Source organism: Hemiscyllium ocellatum, chromosome 3 (genome assembly GCF_020745735.1).
Source record: "Hemiscyllium ocellatum isolate sHemOce1 chromosome 3, sHemOce1.pat.X.cur, whole genome shotgun sequence".
In the NCBI taxonomy this organism is placed as follows: domain Eukaryota; kingdom Metazoa; phylum Chordata; class Chondrichthyes; order Orectolobiformes; family Hemiscylliidae; genus Hemiscyllium; species Hemiscyllium ocellatum.
The window spans coordinates 20663714-20681918 of NC_083403.1; the positions used below are offsets into that span (position 1 = coordinate 20663714).

The following is an 18205-nucleotide window of genomic DNA, read 5'->3' on the forward strand; positions in this document are numbered from 1 at the left end:
ACTTTGGCATTATCATATTTAGAGGAATCCTGAAGAGAGATCCCTCTCTGTATTGACAGTGTTGGCCTGGAATACGTATTGATTTAATCCACCAGTAGCTACATTCCATGCAGAACAATGTGTATTCATGGGAGAGGATCTCAACTGTGCAAGAACAGCAGCAAATAAAAACTGGATCCTCTGTAAAAAATAATCTCATGTGTCAGTAGCAGTAAGTGGCTGTACACAAGGATCAGAAGTAAAACTACCAAATCAATCTGAAGAGTCATTTAACAACCTAGAGACTTTTGCACATTCATCTCCCCTAAAATTTCCTATGCACCTCACCTCAGTGCAACATAATCAAAGACCCCTCGTACCCTCTTCCATCGAGAGGTTTGTATGCATATACAAATGGATTCAAGAACAGCTTCTTCCCCACTGTTACTAGATTTCTGAATGGACCTCTCAAATTTTATATTTAATGTTGACTTCGCTCTCTGTGCGCCTTCTCTGCAGCCATAACATTGCATCTTTGGCTCTGTTCTACCACCCTAATACACTTTGTATGGTATGATCTGCCAAAACTGCATGCAAATGTCACTGTGCCGAGGTACATGCAACAAAAGAAATCAAGTCAAAGCTTCCAGTGTCATCTTAAGAAGGAAAAATTATTTTCTTTCCAATGTTAATTCAGAGCACATTGGGTTGTGTGCACATGATCAGCTCTTGCAAAAATGGGTAGAAATAAATCAGGAAATTATTTCCTTTCCCTAGAGAGGATAAAAACATAAAAAGAATCTGGAGAATCCTGAGATAACACAATAAATTGCAAATTGAGAAAAGGCCATTGAATCTTTACCCACAAAATCACCCAATGTAGAATCTAACAGCATTTGGTCATCCATAGATAATCAAATTGAAATTAGCCCGCTTTCAATAAACAGTGCTTTCCAATTTATCTTTTCACCAACATCATGGTATCCTTTCCCACTCGTACAATACCTCAGTTTGTTCAATAATTGTTAAAAGCCTCAAACTATCTAAATGTAATTCACTCCATAGGCAGGAGGGAACTCCATACATCTTTTGGGGTTTCACCATTTTTTCTGCTATAACCAGGGCATAAGTACACAAGCTGGGCATCCCAGTCACACATCCATGAATTTTGGTAATGAAAAACTTAAAATGTTTTTTTAAAAAAATGCTAAAGATACCTGACACGGAGAACATCTCTCGATTCCATTTAATTGGTTTTTACTTTTATTTATTTGTACATCAAGATGTTAGGTTAATCACCTAATCATTGTGCAATTTAAAAGCTTTGAATGGATTATAATAATTGGTAAATCATTGAATGCAACCTTTGCTGGGGCAAGTTATGGAACATAAGCACATGGATGATTTTGGGATAGTGTAGGGGGACAAGCTGACAATAGTTCTCAGGTCAGCGCAACATCGAGGGCCGAAGGGCCTGTTCTGCGCTGTATTGTTCAATATAAATATGCCTACCTTGGTGTGGCTCAGCTTGCTGTCCATCCTGCAAAAGAAACAAGTTAAAATTAGCCAGCAAATCTCAGGTTTGTGAAAACAAAAAAGGCACCATAAAAATATTGTCTTACTTTGCTTTACTTAGAATACTTGGCTTCCTTTAAAAATTACTTGGATCAACTGGTTCTTTGCAATGTTGAAGTTTACTATTTGCAGCAATTTTGCATGTAATGAGTTTGCATTATTTATGACCATTGCAGTCTGTGGGGGTTTGTGAGTGTGCAAATTTACTGCTGGATTGGTACATTACAAGTGTAACACTGTTATGAAGGTGCAAGGGGTACTGTACCTTTAAGAGAGTTAAAGCTAGCAGAACTACCTGATACAGCACCAAGTGTTCGAAACAAGATACAATGTAACCTTTTGGTCCAGCAGCTAGTGTAGCTGGTTGCCTGGAGATGATAAAATAAATTCAAGTTTGGCCAATCAGCTTACATTATATCCCAAAATACCACCCTCCAATCAAATTTGAATTTACTATATTGACAAAATTTAAAAAGTAATGAAACAATCCAATGCTTAGAGTATAAACCTGGGAAGAATTGAACAGTTGGAGGAGAACTGCCAAGCCACCAGCACATACAGACTGCCAAAAAAAAGCTCTCTTAAAAGTACCTTTATCGATAAATGACCTGTGAAACAAAAATCCCTAAGAAGAAAAGAAGACAGAGGAAGATATTAAGAGAAGATTCGACAGCTGGCTGGTTTTGAAGTTTGAATTTTGATCAATCTTAATCAGGAGTTTTATCGGACTAGTATTATAGAAGGGAAAGTAAAAGATAGGTTTGAGGAAGGAGTTGTACGGTAATTATTCTCTGTTATACATTATAAGAAATAAAGTTGTTAATTTTTACTTAATAGTTCTTGGTCTCTCAAATTTTCACAAATTCTGCACCATTTAAATCTTTTCTGTGTTGCTGGTTTAAATTAAGCAGGGGGGTTTAACCCGTGACGTAACAATACATTTCAGAAACACTTTGAGAAGTCATAGAGTCATACTGCATGGAAACCGACCCTTTGGTCCAACTCGTCCATGCTAACCAAATTTCCCCAAACTAAAAACTGGTCCCATTTGCCTGCTTTTAGCCCATGTCCTTCTAAAGCTTTCCTATACATATACCTGTCCAAATGTCTTTTAAATGTTCTAAATCTACCTGCATATATCACTTCCTCAGGAAATTCATTCCACATATGAACCTCCTGCTGTGTAAAAACGCTGTTCCTCAAGCCCCTTCTAAAATCTTTCTCCTCTCACCTTAGATTTATGCCCCATAGCTATGACCTCCTCAACCCTGGGGAAACGACCTTAGCTATTCACCTTATCCACAGCTTTCATGATTTTATAAACCTCTGTGAGGTCACTCTTCGGCCTCTGATGCTTGAGTGAAAAAGCTCCCAGCTTATCCTGCCTCTCCTTAAAACTCAAACCCTCCACTCCTGGTAAATTCCTTGTAAATCTTTTCTGCACCCTCTCCAATTTAATAATATCCTGAGTTTCCTAATGTTTGGCAATTTAAATGAAAGTCTTACAATGAGAAGGTCCAATTGAACTTTTCAAAATTCTTAAATATGAAATTCTAAACAGTGCCACAATAAAATCAATAGCAGTGGTATATGCTGAGAACTTCAGTATTTTAGGTCATTAGAATAACCCTGAGTCAGGTGACCTTACAGAGGTTTGTAAAACTCTGAGCTAGGGTTCTTCATTGTTAAAAGTGGTTTTAAAATTCAATGCAAGGCATAAGATATTGGAGCAGAAAATTAGCTCACTCAGCCCACTGAATCTGGTCTGATAGGGTTCTCGACCATATTGTCCTACCTTCTCTCCATAATCTTTGATCCCCTTACCAATCAAGGACCTATCAGTGTCTTAAAAGACCATTCAATGGTTTCAACAGCCTTCTGTGACATTGGTTCCAGAGATTCACCACCTTCTGGATAAAGACATTTCTCCTCATCTCAGTTCTAAAGGGTCAACCCTTCACTTTGCGACTGTGTCCTCGGGTGCTCCCAGCATGACTTTACTCTCCTTGGAGATGGTGAGAGAAGTGGCGAGAAGGGTAAGGAAAAAGGGAGTGTTGGCCCTCACCCATCCTTCACTACTTCAGCAAATAGGTGCTCAGTAAGACGATGCAGGAGTGACTCCCGATCTGACAGCAATTTAATGACCTTTCACAGGTCCATTAATGGCAAAAGTGCCTCAACATCCACCTCCCCAAAAAGAGAAAAACAGGTGTCCGCTTTTCCTGGGAAACCATAATGACAAGCCTGCTGAGTTTAGAGTTTGGGGGTGGCGGGGGGATGTCCTCAATTTCAGGGCAATTGGAGGTATGACAGACAAACGACTGGCTTCTGAAAGCCAAGCCCTAGACCTTGCTTCCAATCCCATAATAACCCCCAGTGTGAGACAAAGACAAACATTTTTGCTGCTTGACCCTTCAGGCATAGGCCCAGGCTTTAGCCTCTGGAGCCTCCCAGCCTCTTATTGGCTGCCATTGTTTTGATTGTAAGCTATTAATTGATGACAACTTGCAGGCAGTCCATTGGATTTTGTCATAGTGGGAACAGCATGTTAGCTGCTACCTATCACTTACCCCCATCCGTCAAAAGCAAAGGGAAAATTAGAAGCATTATTTTTAAATAGGAAATTAACAGGCATTTCAAATTCTTTACAACTGTCCCAGAGAGCAGAAGTTGGCTGGATAACATCATTTTAATGCATCAACTGCTAATATGTACTTAGTTTTCATTACGAGTAAGCATTGTGCAATGAGCTAGGATTCATTAACAAGCTCAATGTGAACATGCCCCAGGGCAGCAGTGACCATCATAGGTTGAATTTTACATTCAGTCTGAGCGAAAGTGGACTGGGTCTGAGACTTCATTTTTAAATTTTAATTAAGAGGGAATGAAAGCAGAACTGGCTCAAGTGAGTTGACAAGTTAGGTGAAACGAAAGGTCAATAGAAATGTAGTGGCAGATATTTATGGGAATATTTAAGAACATACAGAATACATGTATTCTGTTGAGAAAGAAGAATTCCAAGGGAATTCATGGTGAATTTCAACTTTATACAAAGTACTAAAAACAACTTTAAAATTATGTAATTGCGAAAAAAAAAGTGACAGATCAGAAGACTGGATTGAAGTAAAAAAAAGTATCAAAAATATTAAGAAAGGAAGAATCAAAGCCTAAGAGAAAGCTAGTCAGACATAACAACAGATAATCAGAGTTTCTATAATTTTTTAAAAAAATAAACCAAAATGAATGATGGATGAAAGTGAAGACTACAGATGCTGGAGATCAGAGTCGAGTGTGTGGTGCTGGAAAAGCACAGCAGGTCAGGCAGCTTCCGAGGAGCACAAGAATCAACATTTTGGGAATAAGCTTTTCATCGGGAAGCGATGGTCCTATTGTAATGGAGCCTGCAAAATTAATAACAGAAAATAAGCGAATGGGAGGTGAACTGAACAGATATTTTGTGCCAGTCTTCACTATAGATGATTCAAGTAATTTATAAGAATCAGCGATACAATAGAATGGGCGAAGGAACTCAGGAAGATCACAATCACCTGAAATATTGTACCATTTAAACTGTTGGGGGCTTTGAGCTGACAAGTGCCTGGGTCTTGACAGTTGCATCCTGTGATCTTAAAAAAGTGAAATAATTCCTGAATTGGTTTTAACTGTCCAACATGCAACTCAGGGATGGACTCATTAGGTTGCAAGATTATGACAGTAACTCCTTTATTCAGAAAGGGAGACAGAAAGCAGGAAACTATAGGCTAGTTAGCCTAAGATCTGTCACAGGGAACATTAGAAGTTACATGAATCAAAAAAATAATTTGAATGCAGGTACACAAAGTAATTAGGAAAGCTAATTGAATTTTATATTTATTGAGGAGATGGAGTATAGAATTAGGGAGTTTATGCTTCCATTACACAACACACAGACTGGATCTGGAGTGATTGTTGATCACATTAGCTAATGAAGGATACAAATACATTGTAGGTAGTTCAGAGAAGGTTTACTAGATTAATACCTGAAATTAATGAACTAGCCTATGAGGAAAGGTTGGACAGGTTAGGTTTGTATCTGCTGGAGTTTACAAAAAGAGTAAGAGGCAACTAGACGTTTTATTAATTTCTGGTACAGTATGTGGGTATCACTAGCTAGGCCAGCATTTATTGTTCATCCCTAGCTGCCCTCAACTGCCTTATTGAACCGTTGCAGTCTATACCCACAATGTCAATAGGGAGGGAGTTCCAGATTTTGGCTCAGCACCACTGAAGAAAATGGTGATATATTTCCAAGTCAGGATGAGGAGTGTCTTGGAGGTGAGCTTGCAGATTGTGCTCTTCTCACATACCTGTTGTCCTTATCCTTCTAAACAGAAATGGTCATGGGTTTGGTCAGTAAAAAGGGGTCTTGATGGTTTTTTTTCAGAGCAGCTTGTAGGTGGGACACACCGCTATCACTAGGTGTTAGTAGTGGAGGGAGTGGATGTCTTTGAATATGATGCCAATCAAACAGGCTGCTTTATCCTGGATGGCGATAAGTTTCTTGAGTTTTGTTGCAGCTGCAAGTGGGGAGTGCTCCATCACACTCCCTACTTGCAGTTTCTAAATGGTGAACACACTCTGGAAAATTAGGAAGCGAGTTACTCACTGCAGGATTCCCAGCCTCTGACCCACTTTTGCAGCCACTGTATTTATGGTTAGTTGAGATCAGTTTCTGGTCCATGGCAACCCCAACAATGTCGATATCAGGGGATTCAGCAATAGTAGCTCCACAGGGTAAAGGGACGATGGTTAGACTCCCTCTCGTCAGAGATGATCATTGCCTGACACCTGTGTAGTACAAACATGACTGCCACTTGTCAGCCCAAACCTGATTGTGCACACCTTGCTGCATTTAGGCTGCTTTAATACACAAGACATTAATGCTACTGAACATTGTTTGTTGGCGATTGCACATTGAAAGACACCAAATCCTGAGAGGCCTAAGGGGGACGTGGAGATGTTTTCTCTTATGGGAGAACTAGAACTTGAGGTTATGGCTTAAAATTCATGAGCTGTCCACTTACAAACAGAGAAATCTTTTTCTCGGAGGGTTGAGTGTCTTTCAAATTCTCTTTTATAAAAAAAAGTAGCAGAAGCAGAGCCCATGAATTTTTTTTAAAGAGAGGTTGATAGATTCTCATCTAGTAAGAACGTCAAAGGTTCTCAGAGGTAGGAACTTGAAGTTCCAATTAGATCAGCCATGATCTTAATGAAGGGCAGAGCAGTCTCGAGGGGCTGAATGGCCTATTTCCACACCTACCAGGACAAAACTACCTTCTCAGCTCTCTCCCCTGCCTCTAAAGTGGTTAGCAATTAGACTGGCTTGGTTGCAAACTTAAATTTGCCTATCTACCCAGCCCAGAAGCGAGTTAGAACAACACGCAGCAAGAAGACCCGACTTATTCTGTTACTAACAAGTCACTAAACAGCCACTGAATTTGATGCTGCAAACATGAACCAATCAGCAACAATCATTGATATTATAGAATGTCAATGAAAAGCCAAATTGAGCAGTCAAACTGCTCCATTAATGTGAAAAATTCCAATTGGCAAAAAAAAGGTGCAAGTCAAACTTCTCAAGAAGCCAGATAAGGCAACTAAATTCAAGGAGAAACTTTATAAGTATTTATCAGTCAGGCATTACCTTTTGGAAAACAGAGTACAAGTGGATCATCACCCAAACTTTAAAGTATCTTGAGCATAAAATCTAAGCTGACAATTTAGGTGAGTGAGTGCTGCTTTGCTCGAGATAATATCTCTTGACAGTGATGTCAAACAAAGAATTTGTCAGGCCTTGCCAGTGGACATAAGCGATCCCTGGCATTGTTCAAAGTATAGCAGGAGTTTTCCCTAATGTCCTCCCCAATATTTATCCCTCAACCAATCTGGTTATTATCGCATTGCTCTTTGTGGGAACCTGCTGCATGCAAATTGACTGTCACATTGCTACAACACTTCACAAACCATTCAAGAAAAAAAACAAGCTCTTTGGCATATACTGAGGTAGTAAAATGCCTTTTATAAATACTCTATCTTTTTGCTCAATTTTAAAATTTCGGTTTGGCCAAGCTAATGGTAAGAAAGCATATGGCCCGGGCAGGGACGAAGTACTGAGGTAGGGAAATGGCAAGTAATTTGGGTTAGTGGTCATGTTATTCTGGGCTGCAGTCCAGTTGCACAAATGAAACCCACCATAAGTTTTGTTTAGTTTTCCCTCCTTCCAGGAAATACAGCAAAACAAAGAAGACCTGCAGTTAGAAGTAAATACTTACTACTTAATAGAACATATAGACTTGTCCAAATAAACTTGGACATGTGAATCATTTATTTCTAGTGACAATGTTCTCCCCTCATTGTGAGGAAGTATAATTCCTGTTGCAATTAATTTCCAGAGTCACATGCTTCCTTCTAATACCTTAAACCAAATATTCATTATTCCCTTGAGCTGCAGTGAGCATCAGAAGTCAAATCAAACAGACTGAATCATGGAGAAGAGATCCATCTTCCACTCATTCATAATTCCCTTTGTGTGTCACAGAGTCAGAAGTACAAGGCAGTAAAGAAGCCTAGATATCCTGGCTAGTTTTGCATTCTCTTAACCAGAGATGCCAAACATAGCACCCTAACAATATACCAGAGATCATAAAATTGTAGATTGCAGAATGAGGCCATCTGACCCATCTTTCCTGTGCCAGCTCTTTGAAAGAGCTGATCCAAGAGATCAGCTAACTCAGCGCAGTCGACTTGGCTCTCCCATAGCTTAACATGGATTAAATTGTCACAGGATGAACTCAATAAAATCAACAAGAGCTGCACGATCTGAATTATTTCACCAATATCCTGGGGTAAAGTGTCATATAACTGTCAGTGGGAGAGCATTAGGGTTGGTATCCAGCTTATTTTTTAAGTTTAAAATTTGGAACAAAATCAAAGCCATGATGTGCTGATTATCTTAGGAACCATATTAAATGGACGAGCACCAGATATTGTGTCTCACTTCTAAACCAACTTGTTAAAAAAGGTTTCCAAGGACAACAGTAACTATGATTACCAGTACACCACAGAACAGAAACCCACTCTGGAGTTTAAGCAAGCTTTGCCAGCTCAGTCATTCTGCTTAGACTAGCGAGTTACTGGAAGCGAAAATCTGAAGTGAAGCAGGGTCAGTTGGGGTAGGGGTTGCCACAGTGAAAGTTAAGCTATGATTCAGCGTAGAAACTGAAAATTATTTAGTGCTGGTACACAGTCACATATCATTGCTAACAATTGTTGGTAAAAAACCATAAGAGATACATTCGATGCACTGGTAGGATACTGCAAAAACTTATACTGTGTGCTATGCAAGTCATGTCTTGTCCTTTATCAGAATGGTTCGGTTATTTCTGAAACATGTGTCCAACTTCACTTCGGATCCCAACACCATTCTGATAAGTCAATGTGTGTGTTTACAATATAATCACGTATTTCTGAACTCCAAGCATATGCGGCAGTGATTATATGGCTGGTGTCCTTTCACAGTCTTAGTGCATCTCAATATGAGTACTTACAGGTGAGCCACAGCACAATATCTCAGCAGAGTAGCAGGAGGTATTCATGCCATTTACTGTCAGCGAGTTAGGCCAATTTTAAACACAGTGCAACAGAAAGGGAGCTTGAAGCCTGACTAGAATACTCAGGAAAGCAAAGTCACGCTAGAAGCAGAAATTTTCTATCATATTCTTCCTTGATGAAGGAGCAGCACTCCGAAAGCTAGTGCTCCCAAATAAACCTATTGGACTATAATCTGGTATTGTGTGATTTTTAACAATATTCTTTCTTGCATCACAATCCTAACACGACCTAGAACAGGCAACATAAAAGACTCAGCAGGCCTCTTCAATGATGCAGTAAACAAAAAGCCCACAAATAAAGTCAATGACTATTAGGCAGATCAAATTATTATTTATTTCTAGATAGAGAACCTCTGTAGCCAAAATCAGCAAATTAATTCAGTGAAAACGATTGCAGTTTGGCTGCCCTAATGTGTCTCACGGTTACCATTCTATTTCTTCCCAAGGCATTGCTGTCATTAACATTTTCTTATCATTAGCAATTTTCAAAGTGAACGGATCCAGGATTCTCACAATCTGTTGCTGTGAAGACAAAAGACCCCCACCTTTAACCAATATCACCAATGGCCCATTTGCTGCCTGGGATCTCTCAACCAAGACTAACTCCAGGATTACATTCAATAGTAATCTGCATCACTTCACAACATCCAAAATACATTAAAAACAGTCTTTGTTTCCACATCTTCTTACAAATTAACTCCTCGCAGTTCTGGTTCAGCCCAAAACCTTCATTTATTTCCCAATCTTCCTAATAGCCATGACAACATGCACTTAAATGAACTGCAAAAAACCTCAAATGTAACAGTTAATCTGCAATATGTCCATTCAGTCAACTTAGCTTGACGATGAAATAAGTCTCTAAAATATATTAAAATCATTCCCAGCTTGTCTACTTCAGACTCCTGACATACCGATTGGAAGAGCCAGCATTCACATTCAACCCTAAACCAACTGCCCTCTCAGACCTCTGTCTCACAGTCACCCTCCATAAAAACTGCCCTTCCTTCCTCTCCATTTATAAGTCTCAAAAAGGTGTTGGGAGAGCAGATTGCCCACCTGCTGACCCTCTGTTGGGTGTCCTTCTTCCTTCCAGTTGGCATCTCCACCGCTGCTGTATATGCTGTGCCCATGCCATAGTGAAAGTTAAAAGAAATCACAACACCAGGTTTTATAGTCCAACAGGTTTATTTGGAAGTACTTGCTTTCAGAGCACTGCTCCTTCATCAGGTAACTAATTGAAGGAGCAGCAGTCTGAAAGCTAGTAATTCCAAATAAACCTGTTGGACTATAACTTAGTGTTGTGTGATTTTTAAACTTTGTCCACCCCCAGTCCAACACCAGCACCTCCACATCATAGTGGAGGTTGGTAGCAGGGAAGCACAGTTGAAGAATTGGCGAAGGGCTAACTGGGTGAAGCGTCTGCTAAAAGGTTGGCAAGCACCTGTCAATACAGTCAGTGCACCCTCTTCAAGATGACATACTTTGAACAGCAAACTCTAATGGCCCAGGCTGGACCCCTTTGGGCTGACTGACCAAAGCCTCCCTGGCTATTCAGTTTCATGAAGGAAGCACCTCTGACACTTCAGATGACCTTCATAAGCTGGTAACCAGTTGGGAAACAGGTAGCCCGACTGTTAAAATCTAGAAATAATAGTCAAGCTAGATTGTAATTGGCTTTTTAGTTACCTGGACTTCTCACGTGACAGACCAGGATGGGAGGAATTAAAAACAGAAACATTTCATCCTCAATTTTTCCCCCAGTGTAACCTTGTAGGGTATGGGTGGATGCCAGCATCCTGATCCATAGCCAAAATCAATAACTCCCTACCCACCTCTTGTCAGTAAACAATGTTGCCACACAGAGTTAAAATACCTGCTTCTCAGTACACAATATTGAGTGTGCAGCCGTACACTTAATTAAGTCTATAAAGTAGATTTCAGTTCTTGGAATAATGCAAAATACATTTGTCTCAAAAAGCAATCCATGTGGTCACCTTTCATGGTTCAGCTGATTAAGACAGTAAATAATTGAGCCATGGGGAGCACAAAGGCACTAGGTTTGATCTTCAGTCTGTGTAGAATTAGTTTGAAGGCCCCCACATGAGGAATAACCATAGGCCAAAGGGTACATTACAAACGTCACTGTTTTACAAGAGTAGCAAAGAGCAAGAGGGAAGCAAAATGATAGAGGGGGGAAATAATACATCATTAAATTAGATTGTAAGTTATATTTTAATTGAAACATTTCAAAAATCTAGTGGGCCAATGTGAGGTCTTTTTTTTCAGATCTAAGACAACAATTCAGATTTTCTTTCAGAAATGGCAAACCCTTTTAGAGGGGCAAGGGGACATGTATTCAGGTGCAAAATGATGAAAGTTAATGGACAGATAAAAAGGGGCCAGTGGAATCTTGGTCTTAACCTCAAAAGGGACTGGGATTAAAAAAGGTGAGGAAATGATATTTCAGCGGTACACATCAATGCAGACCCACATCAGTCATTTGAAGGCTTAGAGCAAACCATTTCAGAACTTTGTCATTTCACTGTATGATGTCAAGTATTCTATGTATTTCTCATAATTTCAATTTGACACATTAATCTCTTTAACACAATTAAATCTGCTTATTCCTCCCAATTATCTAGGTAAATAAACTTTTGACTGACAGTTTCATTAACGTTTTTCTCTTTATAACAATTCAGTTCTGAGTACAGAACCCTGATATACTTTGTCCTTAGGTGGGTGGGAGAGGTTTGATTACACTGAATAAAAACAGAAGAGTTCAAGTTGCATAAGCATGACTCATATTCCTTTGGTGTTAAAGATGTTGTTCTATGAATCTTTAGGACACGTACAAAAGAAAAGCTATCACCTCCGGTAGGGGAATCCTGACCCAAATCTTAACATTGTATTCCCAAATGGCTCAGTTGCAAATATGTTTTCACATAAATAGTTGTGGAAATCAGTAACTCGCTCCCTAAGAGAGTGTGCCTGCTGGATCAACTGAAATTTTCAAGACTGAGACTGACAGATATGCTCATTATTACATAAAGGAATCAAGGGATATGGATCAAAGGCAGGTCAATAGAGTTTAAGGTGCAGGTCATCCATAACCGTACTGAAAAGCAGAAATTAGCTGGAGGCATTGAATAGTTTTCTTGTGTTCCACTGTAATTAGCTGCACTGTGCAACTCCAAATTCACATTAGAATTTGCAAGCCATTTTGTAGAAACACGTTCAGAGACCTTTGCTGTCAGAGTGAATGGGAAAAGGACAACTGCGGCACAAGCTTAAGTGAAGTCCACAGCTGGAAAAATCAATGGTTTGCTTCAGTTTTAGTTTAAATAAGTAATCTCTATGCATAAAACATACTAGATCAATTTAACTAGTCCCATTCAATTGACACATTATCAAATGTCCGTCAACTCGTTTATGTGCCATCTACGACGTAGCTGCTTAAAAGTACAGAATTTGTGTACTGCTGAGAAAAGGACAAAGATATTTTATTGAAGCTTTTAATCTTATATTTACGAGGACAATTTGCAAAACTACCCAAAAAAAGGGGCAAATCAACAATTGTACTGTATTAGAAGCAAGTGGTTTTTTTTGGTTGGCAAGTGGACTTTGATTGGTAGAGATGTTGTTTTGTAGAAAACACCAGTTAAATGATGACTAAAACAAAGGCAAAACTAGCAGTTAAATGTTAATGTAAATCCTCAGAGTAACACCCTGACTAATGAACCAGAAATTGGCAAACTCATGAAGTGCCCCAAGGTGGTCATCCCGGGTCACAAAAAAAATGTCCAGTCTACCTCAGATTAAGTCAGGCATCTCATAAGCTTGAGCAACACATGCTGTGACTATGCAGCAGCAACACAAGTGATGTTCATAATTAACAAGGTGTTATCAGCAAGTCAAAAAGACATCTACCGATCACACAAACGAATACTGTGGTATATGATTTTCAGTAGCAGTGTGATGCCATGTATTTGGTGCCATATATATCAAAGACTGGCAGATCATAACCAACAGCCTATCCCTTTGACTGCACCAAATAAACCAAACAACTTACACTCGCAAAACTCTCATGCATCCAAAATTAGATGCGATTCTTCAGTTTGACACCACTTGTTGGGTGTTTGAGAAATTACTCTGAAAACTAATTTAGAATTGCCAGACTTGCAAAGCTGTGCACTTGTATGTAGTGGATGTTACATTTATATTTGTTCACCAAATCCTGTTCACACACATGCACACACCGTGCATATTTCGACTCATCAAAATTGTTGGCAGCCATTCATTGGTTCATTTCTTAAGGTAATGCCCAGACCAGAGATAACGCACCTCATTTAAAATTTAATGAGGGATGGCTGTTAACTGTCAATCATTAGTTGCTGCATCCTCCATGGCAACATCTAAACTAATCAGCATCGGCCTGACAATCGAGTGCAAGATGAACAGCTTTGACAAAAACGTCACTTTTCCCCGACAATATCCAAGTTCAATACTACTGAATGACTATGAGTAGAAATTACTCTTGAACACTGCTATCTTCTTTGTGAAAATTTCTCAAATCAAGTTCACTGTATTTTTATTCAGCTATTAACCATGATGCAGACACTACAGTCAGATGCAACCATTCAAGGGTTAATGAAGTAGCTGGGCAAAAACAAACAAGCAGTTTCAAATGGCAGCAGAAACAGTCAATAGCTTTAAGATGTAGATTTTACAATAATTTCAAAGTAGGGAAATAAGAGCATTTTAAAAAATCTGTATGCTCTGTTAAAAAAAAGTGACCTAAACAGACACAACAAGACATTTCAACTGTATTCAATATGGTAAAATAGACTGGTAAGAGTGTAACAAACTGCAAAGCCCTTTAAAAAAAAAAGAACAAGCCTGATGGGCCAAAAGGCCATCTTCTGTACTTTGTAATACTTTGAACCTGAAGATTTACTTTATGGAGTGAATTAACAAGGCAAAAGATATCTATCTCATGAAGTTCATGCTAATGGTGAAACTTCACATGTTACTGGATGAACAAAGTAATGGAAAGAGATGGGGTCATCCATAGAAATCTTAAGTTTTATAGGACCAAAACTGATAAAGACAAAACTCAGAACAAGTGAAAGTGGCAGGATCTCTCTTTGATTTATTTGCTGAAAGGCAAATGGGTTGGTCTTATACCTCATTATAGAGATAGTACAGCACAGAAACAGACCCTTTGGTCCAACTCGTCCATGCCAACCAGATATCCTAAATAAATGAGGTGACATGGAGGCTCAGTGGTTAGCACTGCTGCCTCACAGCAACAGGATCATGGGTTCAATTCCAGCCTTGGAAATCTGTCTGTGTGGAGTTTGCACATTCTCCCATGTTTCCGTGGGTTTCCTCCCACAGTCCAAAGATGTGCAATTCAGGTGAATTGGCCATGCTAAATTGCCAATAGTGCTAGGTGCATTAGTCAGAGGGAAATGGGTGTGGGTGGGTTACTCTTCGGAGGGTCAGTGTGGGCTGGCTGGGCCAAAAGGCCTGTTTCCACACTGAAGGGAATCTAATCTAATATAAACATAGTCCCATTTGTCATATCCTTCCTATTCATGTACTCATCCTGATGGCTTTTAAATGTTGCAATTGTACCAGCCTCTACCATTTCCTCTGGCAGCTCATTCCATACATGGACCACCCTCTGCGTGAAAAAGTTGCCTCTTAGGAGCCTTTTAAATCTTTCCCCTTTCACCTTAAACCTATGCCCTCTAGTTCTGGACTCCCCCACCCCAGGGAAAAGACCTTGTCTATTTACCCTATCCATGCTCCTCATGATTTTATAAATCTCTATAAGGTCACCCCTCAGCCTCCAACACTCTAGGGAAAATAGCCCCAGCCAATTCACCCTCTCCCTATAACTCAAACCCTCTAACCATTGTAAATCTTTTCTGAACCCTTTCAAGTTTCACAACTTCCTTCATCTAGCAAGGAGATCAGATTTGCATGCAGTATTCCAATAGCAGCCTAACCAATCATATATGCAGCAAACTATAGAAGATCTTTCTCACATGCACACATTAAGGTCTAGCATAAAAACAATAAGGCTTAGCCAGCAGCTTTCCAGAAAGATGTTCAGTGTTCATTTAACTGCACTTCAGTTATTTACTGAGGAAAAGGGTGCCCTAATAATTCAGCTGTCATCCTGGTGACAGACAAATCGCTCAGGTGGGCAGAAGGATCAAAAGTTTTCTGACTCATTCATAAAAGTCTTGTTTGAGTGTGAAATACAAAATTGAAATTTTATAAAAAGGTCTATTTTAGACTTTAATAAAAAGCCGACCGACTGTACCAATATGACATCTACACAACCCACACGCCAACTAATGAGATGGTGTGCATGGTTGATAAACAAGCTCCTGTGCAATTTTTGTTGTGAAACTTGTGCTGGTTTCATCCATCAGAAGAGAACAGAGTCAGTATAACTTTTTGTTTTAGAAAACCACATAATAAAATGCATTCCTTCTTGGCATATATAGTTTCCTACAGTATAACAGTGATTATACTACAAGTGCACTTAAAGTACATTGGGACATTGTGAGCTCATGAAAGGAGCTATATAAATGCAGGTTTTCACTCAAAAGCATACCGTTTAATAAAACATCCGTAACATAATTCTACAATGCAGTATAGTGGTGAGGTACAGTTCATATCCTGAAAGCTACCTGCATGCACACATAACTATATTTCTAAGCTTGTGATTAAACTGTAGTTTACCAATAACCTCCCAGATAACCAGATGCTTTCGATATGCCGTGTGTTCAATCCCAGACGTTTTTATTGTGGGACAGTGTCTTCCTCAGCGGCAATGAATTTCAGGGATATAATTTGTGTCCCCTCCTGTCTTTGAAGACAAAGCAGAATTGGCATGGGGGTGTCTGAAGAGGGCGGGGGAAGGGCTTAAAGCAGGAATTGAGACATTCAGATAATTGTTTTGTTTAATATGTGGAGGAATTGTGCAGGATGCAACTAAAGGAGCCTGAGGAGGGGGCATTGGAGACATCAACCATTGCTTTTGGAGATCACAGATTTGTTAAGGTACAGAAAGAAGCTATTCAAGCCTGCATCGTGTCTGCACAGACATGTGGAACATTCATTCATAAAAACACTTCCCTCAGGTGGTTAAATGGGTCAACACCAATCATTGAGTATTTCATCTGAGGAACAAAAAACACCCTCATTCCACACTTATCCGTGCTTAACTTAAAGGACTTAGAAACTACAAAGTCACACTGGGTAGAATATGAAGAAACCAGTCACAGGGACCATGGCTGCAGCAGATCTCATTGTAGGTTTGTGTTGACTAGTTGGCTCAATATATCTCAACTCCAGGATTCCCAGCCAATCACAAGGAGCTGGAGTGATGGAGAAGTGCATCCATCAAAGGGAGAATTTCACCTCAAGAGGAAGCCCTGGCAGGAGTCAGCACTTTGCAGGATGAAGACATCATGTAGGTTTTAGGGGAAAAAAAGCATGGGAATGAGATCACACTCTGGAGGCCTGTTACATAAATAATTGACAGGAATGTGGGCATCGCTGGTAAAGCCAGTACTTATTACTCATCCCCATTTGCCCAAAGGTCAACCACGTTGCTGTGGGTCTGATATCACAGGTAGTCCAGACCAGATAAAGATGACCGTTTTCCATTCTGCCAAAAATGACATTAGTGAACAAGATTTTTTTTGCAACCAGTGTCAGTTGTGTTGCTGTCTTGAGGGCAGCTTTTTATTCGAGTTCTTTTTAAAACTGATGCTGCAATCTGCCATGTGGAATTTGAACTAGGCCCCCAGGACTTTAGCTTAGGGTTCTGGATTACTAGTCTAGCCTTATACAACAAGCAGGCTTGGTTAGAAGTTACAGTCCTAGACTGCAGAATATAGTCCTAGAACCAGATTTAGTGCAAAAAAGGTTCAATGATCATCTAAGGGCAGGAAAGGTGGGGGATGGTTTTTAAAAATTCACTCTCAGAATGAGGGTGTGTCATTGGCTAGGCCAGCATTTACTGGACATCCCTAAGTGCCTAGCAAGATGATAACAGTCAACCACATTGCTGTGGGTCTGGATGTCACATGTAGACCAGATCAGACTGAGATGGCAGTTTTCTTCCCTAAAGAACATTAGTGAATCTGATGGGTTTTCCTGACAATCAAGCAATACATTTATGGTAATCATCAACTCCTAATTCCAGATTTTGTTTTTAAATTGAATTCAAATTCCAACATCTACCATGGTAGGATTTGAACCTGGCTCCCTTGAGCATTACCTGGATTGCTGGACTAACAGCCCAGTGATAATGCATCTGGGTCATCAACTCCTCCAGATGGTGTCCCATTTTCAGATGCCGAACCATACATAAACTGACAAAAAGATATGGGCACACACTGGCTTTCTCAGCATTCTTCTGCACATTCTCCTCACATCTGAACACCTGGCGACTCCACTCATTCCTCTTTCTTAAGGCATCTCCCTGTATCCCCATCTGAGCATCCAATGTTCATTGTGTTAATGTCTTCTCAAATCCACACCTCAGTCACCATTCACAAAAAAAAGTTATCCTTCCATCCTCACCACTCCTTCCACTTAGACATAGTCTTGCCAGTTTACAGCACAGAAAAAGACACTTTGGCCAACTGAATTTGAACCAGTCAAAAACAACCACTTAACTATTCTAAACTTGTTTTCCAACACCTGACCCATCGCCTTGTGTGCCTTGGCATCACAACTGCACATCTGAGTGCTTAAATGTTTCTGTCTCTCACCCTTACAGGAAGTAAATTCCTGAATCCCTGCATCCTCTCACATCCTCTCCAAACCTCCTGCCCCTCACCTTAAATTCAATGCCCCCAGTCACTGATCCCACTAAAGGGGAACAGTTTCTTTATGTCTACCCAATCTATGCCCCTCAGTTTTATAATCTCAATCTTGCCTCCCCCACTTCACTCTTCTCTATTCTAAGATTT

General features: G+C 39.8%; 1 long non-coding RNA gene across 10 annotated transcripts in view; it reads right to left on the minus strand.

The window, feature by feature from the left end:
- Nucleotides 1-18205, minus strand: part of LOC132830941 (uncharacterized) — a 558005-nt gene that overhangs the window by 481058 nt on the left and 58742 nt on the right. For all 10 annotated transcript variants that reach the window (XR_009646452.1, XR_009646457.1, XR_009646455.1 and 7 more), the window contains exon 2: nucleotides 1492-1519. This is a non-coding gene — a long non-coding RNA (uncharacterized LOC132830941). The remainder of the gene's footprint in view (nucleotides 1-1491; nucleotides 1520-18205) is intronic.